Source organism: Chrysochloris asiatica, unplaced genomic scaffold, assembly GCF_000296735.1.
Source record: "Chrysochloris asiatica unplaced genomic scaffold, ChrAsi1.0 scaffold00052, whole genome shotgun sequence".
In the NCBI taxonomy this organism is placed as follows: Eukaryota; Metazoa; Chordata; class Mammalia; order Afrosoricida; family Chrysochloridae; genus Chrysochloris; species Chrysochloris asiatica.
Genome location: NW_006408570.1, coordinates 7614078 through 7621919, shown reverse-complemented (window position 1 = coordinate 7621919; position 7842 = coordinate 7614078).

The following is a 7842-nucleotide window of genomic DNA, read 5'->3' as shown; positions in this document are numbered from 1 at the left end:
TGCATACAAAACCAACCAGCTTCTCACGGTATCGACAAAGTCTCCTGCATTTGAAGCGGCCCCCACTCCAGCTTTAAGAATTTTCCAGAATAACCCTTCAGTCCCCTTTAAGAACAGGCTCTCTGGTGAAAAATGGAATAAAACATTGCAGACTTAATAATTCAAAACTACTATTAAATCAATGTACTTCCTGTTGGTTTGTCAATATATGCTTTTTCAATTAGACAATTTTATTACAGTGATGAATTCCAGTGGCACCATTTAGAGACTATTGTTATAAGCTATGGTCTGTTTTGCCTAACAATCCATATAGGCTATTGAGCAAATGTGATGAGTGTAGCCCACCAAAGATTAATGGCAATAATTGGCAGCTAAATCTGCTCCTTGTCCCTGGTGAGGATTGTGGAGTGATTTTTCTCACGTTTCCCTATAATACCCTTCCGGCCCATTGTAATGGCCCATCACCTCCCTTCCCCTTTCCAAAGTCCTCTTCTACTCCAAATCAAGAGCACCCCTCCCCTCTGCTGGTGACAGGTGTTATAAATAGTGACTGACAAGCTCTGAGTCTCACTTTCCCTAGTAAATAAAAACAGTACATACAATTCCTTTTCATTGCATTATCAGATGGGAATCAGAAATGTGGCCAAAGTTCTCAATCAAACTTGGGAGTTGGACAGTGGGGTGGGGCGCGTCTCTGTTATGAGTAACCACAGATACCTGAGTTATTTAGTCTGCTGTTAAAGGAAAAAGTAAATGGAATCCCTGAGTAGCATAACTGGTTAAGCACTTGACTACTAGCTGAAAGGCTGGCAATTTGAATCCATCCAGAGATGTACTGGAAGATGGATTTCTGCTTCTGAAAACCCCACACATCAGTTCAACTCTGCACACACGGAGTCGCCATGCGTTAGGGTTAACTCACCAGAAACTAACCACAGGGGAGAAGTGCTGGATTATAACCCTGGTTCAGCATTACTTTAGGCACTGCAGTGAACCGTTCTGAGCCTCGCTTTCCTCATCAGTTGTAGTAGAAAGAAACGTTGCTGTATCCTGTGTCATCCCCATGATGACTAAGGACCAGACTATTGTACTCCAAAGGATTTGCATTGATTAATTTTTGGCAGGAGATCACCGGGCCTTTTTTTCCTGTAATCTCTGGAGTTGTAATAGTTACATTTTTAAAATGTATGCTAACTCCTCTGGCACACAGCAGATACTTGGGAAAGGTTAGCGAACTCAGAATTGATTCCATTTGTTAACCTGACAATTCCTGTGCCACAGGACCTTCTCTTCCCGCTTCCTGACAACATTGCATTATTGCTTTTCCTCTTTACCCCTGTTGGGAGTGCCTGCTTCTGGACCTGTTAATGATCAATGGGCAGGGTTTTTCTTTCTCTCTGTATTTGCAGTAGGACACCTCTCTTCGATGGCAAGTCTTCCATGTTTAACAGCAAAGATGGTGCCACCTGTATTAAACCAGATTACAAGTAGAAACTTTGCTTTTTTGTTGTTGTTGTTTCTAATACATATCTTGCCTTCTTCCCACCACATACACTCAATGTGGCAACTTCAGGTAGATCCAAAGAGGTCAGAAGACAATCAGTATTTAGGCCCAAGGAGATGGAAGTAAGGTGACAAACTCATTCCAGTTACCTGGAACTTTTCTAGTTTTCTCACTAAAAGACCTCCATCCTAGGAATCCCACAGTCCTGAGAAAAGCAACAATAGTTGGTTACCCTCCAAACCAAAAAACCCACCGCGTCTGACTTATGGATGCTTGATGTAGGATTTCTAAGACTGCAGATAATTACAGGAGCAGATAACCTCATCTTTGTCCCAGGCTGCTGGATTTGAACCGTGTGGCACTGTGGGTTAATGTGCCAGACTGCAAAGCCGCTTGAACTGCAAGGCTGGTGGTTCAAGCTTACCAGTTGCTCCTTGGGAACCCTATACAGGGTTGCTATGGGTTGGAATTGACTCGATGGCACTTAACAACTACCTTTCAGGTAGCAATCCAGTGTTTACCTCACAGTGCCACTAGGGCTCCTTAGTTGGATACCTTAGGCATGCGAATTTCAATGGCTTCTCTGAGAGTCCTTTGCCTGTCTTCTGAGTAGGCCTCCTGGCTGTTGGTAGGTACCTGAGTCATCTAAGTCCACTGCCCACCATGGGCTCCACAGATCTCTCTTCCCTGGGTACCAGCATCAGAGTCATCAGGCCTGGTAAATAACAGCCTGGCCTGTTGGGACCACCTTTCTCAAGGTACCTTTCCCTCTAGGCAGTCAGGCAGTTAGAAGAGAGCTGGTACTAATTAACAAGTCTCATTTTTCTCCTCGCTTTTCCAGGTTGCTCCTACAAGAACTGTGAGGACAAGGAGGCCCTGTGGGCCTGAACTTGGCCAGGTCTCCCCTGCTGGTTACTAATGAGAGCCTCTGTGGACAGAGGCCCACAGTTGATACTGTGCTGACTCCTGCGAGGGATTGTTCCCTTGGTAATGTTTACCCTTGTTCTATCATCAAATAATTACACAGCTTCCACGCTAGGCACAGGGCCTTGGACTATGTGGATGTTATTTCTCCATCCTTTAAGAGTCTGGTGTCTTTGTTCGCATGTCTTCTTTCTGGTGACTATTTCTCAAGTGCTTTCTTCTCTATAGTCTGACCAAACTGGTGTCACAATAATGACCCTTTACATTTGAGAGAAGAGGCTTTATCAGTCTTCAAAATCCCTGGATGGGCCAAACTGTTAACATACTGGATTTTAACTGAAATATTGCTGGTTCCAATCCACCCAGAAGTACCTCACAGGAAATGGCTGGTGATCTACTTCCAAAAGATCCGCCACTGAGAACTCCAGGAAGCACAGCATCACTTTTACTCATGTGTGGTTGCTGTGAGTCCAAACTGACTCAACAGTAGCTGGTGGCTTTGATTTATCAGTCTTCAGAGAACTTTTATGCACAGGCCAGATGATTCCACTTGACTGGCGGATTGTGTGATTTTTTACAGATTACAGGTACAGGCCTACAAAGGTTGGATGACTTATCCAAAGACCTAGAGGTAATATAAAGCAGAAATGGGATTGAGCTCTCTACAGACATCTACTGTTTTGGCCTGCCCCGCTTCAGGATGGCAGCCTGACCTGACAGCAAGAACCATTCGAATCCTCTCTGTGTTCGGAATCTGTGGACACATGATTAAGTCTGGGCACCAGGAGCACTCATTCTGCCTGGTTATAGGTTAGTTCAGGGATGGGCACATGACCCAGCCAGGCCAATGAGCCTCAGTCCCAAGACTTCTGCTAGGGCTGTTGGGGAAGAAGTGGTGTCCAGTGAGGTTGCATGTTAGCTGGGATGATACACACTGAGTCACCTTTGCCACAGTGTGGGAAGACCCTGTTTGAGAATACAGTCAAGGAAAGAGGGCTAAGACCCAGAAAGACGCTGCCCTGACAACCTTGAGCTTTGAACCTTTGGTTCAGCCATGCTAGATGCTTAATTATCTCTGGACTTCACAGTTACACTTTCTTATATATCTCTCTATATAGTCCTGGTGTGATGCTGTTAATGCGCTGTACTGCGAGGTCGGTTTGAGCCACAAGGTCAGTGGTTCAAGCTCACCAGCCACTTTTCGGAAACCCTATATGTTTGTCAGTACCAACTCGACAACACGTAACAACAACATCCCTTTTTTAGAGTAAATCCAATGTGAATTGGGTTCCTGAATCTTGAACCCAAAGTGTCTTTACTAACACAACTGCAGCTTTCTGACTCCGTGTTCAGTGTTTATTCTAGTCTATGAAGTTGTCTCTCTGTAAACCCCTCCCCTAAACATGCCACACACGTTCCCACATCAGCGTCTTCACTCTAGGATCACCCTGGCCTGTGTAACGATGAAGCCCAGGTCAAGCCTTCCTAAACTTCAGCTTCCATCATTGCTCTGCCCCTCTTCTCAGTTCCTACACAGATTGGCACCACACACCAGAACAGGCAATGCCAAGGCTGTTGCACTTGCTCCCATACTTTGATCGGATATTTTCAATTCAATTTTAAGGTCTTCAAAATTCGGGACTGTCTCACACTCCCACAACATCTGAAGTAATGTTGGGAAGTAGTAACTCTATTTGTGTGAGTACAGGTGGTATGCCAGACACAGTTCAAGGATCTTTGCATATACTAACTCATTTCTTCACTGCAGCAAAGCTAGGTACCAATTATCATCAACAGTCATGAGGCACAGAAAAGGTCATATGACTAGGAAGTGGTGGTTCAAATCAGGATTTTAACCCAGGCATTCTGGACTCTGGAGTTCACAGGTTTGATCACTATAATACGCTCCTTTTTAGTAAACATCTGACAAATATCAGTTCACTGAGCATGAGAAATCATAGCATTATACCAAACATTAATCAGTTGCTAACTGTGGTGAGGGTAAGTATACCTCTGATAATCTGACAGTTTTTATCCTCCTAGAAAAAGCATGGTCAGCGGTTCAAGCTCACCAGCTGCTCCTCAGAAACCCTATACAGGGTTGCTATGGGTTGGAATTGACTTGATGGCACTTAACAACAACAATAGAAAAAGCATACATCATACACACACACGTATAACATTTTCGGGAGCTCCAAAATCCCCTCCTAGAGACTGGGAGAATACCTACAAGTATGAGTTTGACAGGCTATTTTGTAAATGGCTATGTGTGGCGCTGTAGGATAAGCACTGGACCACAAGGTTGGTTTCAACAGAAAGGTCGGCGGTTCAAACTCATCAGTTGCTCTTCAGAAACCCTATACAGGGTAGTTATGAGTTGGAAGTGACTCAGCAGCAAACAAGCTTTGCTGCAAACACATTTATGTAGAGAATACTGTGGGCAAAATGAGGAACACTTCTCAAATATTACCAAACATCTTAAGGCAATGAATTGCTGGGCCTGGGGCTCAGCGGACACCATGGTCAATTGGCATTAAATAGTCCACAAAGACAATGTTCTACATTCTACTTTGCTGAGTAGCATCTGGGATCTTAAAAGTTAATGAGCAACCACCTAAGGTGCAACTATTGGTCGGTCTCTCCATGTGTGGAAGAAAATAGAGTGATGAGAACTGAAGATGCTTGGAATCACTTAGTCCAATGGACTAATGTGACATCTGTCTTCACGACTCTGAAACCAGAAGAACTAGATGGTAGCCTGTCTACCACTACCAACTTCCCTGAAAGGGATTACACTAGAAGGTCCAGGATAGAGTGGAAGAAAATACAGAACTACACAACAACAAAAACAGGCTTACTGGTCACAAAGAGATCCAAGACTGTGGCCCGTGGAATGGAACTCACCCTTGTGGCTCGATTTTCAGCTAAGCAGTAGATAGGTATATAGGGGGGACAACCACACTAGTAAGATATGCTCACCATGGCATGGTCAATCATTCAAGGTCAAATTGGCAACATTTACCTAAAGACAAAGTTGAGAAGGGATGGGAAGGAGGGTAGAATGGAAATAGGAAGCACAGGGAGGAAGTGGGATGACTGCTGTTACGTAGAGGGATAGCAAGCATTGAGATGGAACAAAATGTATGATTTATTGAGTATATAACTCATGGTCTTCTCTGTAAACCCTCATTCAATTCACAATAAAAAGTTTTTAAAAGAAAAAGAGAGAGAGAGAGACTTCACCCCAAGCCTCTGCTGCTTAAAGAACGGACTGTTGCCTTGAGAACTCTGCTGTCTCTCTCCAGAAGATTCTCTGGAGGTTCTTTTCTTCTTTGCTGAGCTGAAAGTGACAATGCTGAGCCCTAATTCTGCTTTGACTTCTTCATTCTACTTCAGTGCTTCATTACGATTTCGCCTCCAGAACAAACAGTACAGATCCATTTTGTCAGTCAGCACAGATTTATTAGGAGCCTGCTTGAGCAAGAATCTAGGTATGTTAAGAGGGATGTCCAGAACATGAGGAAAGATGGTGGTGGTGGTTATGCACCGTGGCATCGGTTCTGACTCATAGCAACCCTGTATAGGGTTTCTGAGGCTGTAAATCTTTACAGGAGCAGAAAGCCTCATCTTTCTCCCGCAGAGCAGCTGGTAGTTTTGAACTGCTGACCTGAGATTAGCAGCCCTACTCGTAACCACTATGCTACCAGACCTCCTTATGGGACAGATGTTGTCTCTCATCTCCCAAATCTCAGCCTAAAGGTAATTAAGGCTGCAGGCTGACGTGAGCAGGAGTGAAGCCTGACTGCAGTGCCCCTCCTTCCTTATTCTACAGCATCCCAACCATGCAGTGGGCAGGCTTTGTTTCTGTTTGCTCTACATAGGGTCGTTATGAGTTGGAACTGACTCTCTGACACTTTACAACAATAGTATTATTATTGTCAGTATTTTGTGTGTGTATGTGAATTGAGTGATAGTTTACATGGGAGAACATCAGCTTTACACTCATTCTATTGTATTTCCTTTCACTGCAATGCTTATAATTCCCTCCATGCATCATCATTCAACAGTATTTGCTTCTATTCCCTCTGGGTTGTGCACCAAAACACTCAGCAATACACAAATCATTCAAACATCCAAAAGGCATACCCTGCAAGCCTGCCCTCTGGTTGCCAGCACACAGCCTCTCTCCCACCATGAATCTAGAGTCCCCAGCCACTCCATCTCTCCACATCACTGTATCATTTTTGTGAAGTCGGTCCTGGTAATGCCCATCTTGGTTTACTCTCAACTGCCTTCTTTACTTTCTAGTCTCACACTGAAACAGATATGAAGCTTCTGGCATTTCCCATTATCTAAGAAGCTCTCCGGTAGCATAGTGGTTACGAATCGGACTGCTAACCTGAAGGTTGGCAGTTCGACACTACCAGCGGTTCTGCGGGAGAAAGATGAGGCGTTCTGCTCCGGTAAAGATTTACAGCCTTGGAAACCCTGTGCAGGGTCACTATGAGTCGGGAACTGACTCCACAGTACTTCACACCACCACCACCACCAACAAGAAGCTTTATAGGTCAGATTTAAACAGTCCACAGCACACCTAAGTGGCTTTTAGTGGACTAGCAGAAATTGTAGCCACCAAAGCTTCCCTACTGAGTCTTCTGGGTCTGTCTCCTTAACTTTCTTTAGTTTATGACTGGTCAAGTGTTCAGGGCCTCCTGGGTGAACTGGACCAGAATCTCGTCTTGTCCACAGTCCCTGAGCCTTGGCTCTGTCCCTGTACTGAGACTGTGTACTCTAGGCTAGGTTCTCAGAGTTCCCAAACTGCTTATTGCAGGCACAGACTCCCTCTGCATTTGAATGTCATCTTCCACCAGATAAGGGATAACTCAGTTCAGATCAAACACTTATTTATCTACAGGGTGTTAAGAGCCTGCTCTCTCTGGCAGTTTACTTGCTAGCTTTATCACCTCCGAACCTGGTGTTGCTTGCACACCTATTCTCAGTTTCTGGCTTGCTAAACTGAAGCAGAGCCCAGGCAGCTCAAGATTGAGTACTAAGGCATCTAGGGAAGTGCAGGGAGGGCCGAGAAGAGCAGGCAGGTGACATGGGATCCTTGCATGTCTTCTAGCACTGACAGCAATTTACTTCCAAAAGCCTAGTTAGGAGCACGACTAGGGATGAGGAAGAGAAGTGGAAGACTTACAACGAGGAGCACAAAACACTACTTTGCTCAGCTTCCTGTGTGAGGGAGAACTGTCTCTTGTGACCACACTGCTGATTTGGGTTTGCTTGTTTTAGCTGTGTGGTCCGATGCTGCAAAGGTGGGGTGGAAGACTCCTCCTCATGAACTTGTTAGTGCAGAACTGGCTTTTAAAAATGAATGACTATAACAGCAAAACAATACCAGCAAAAAAAAA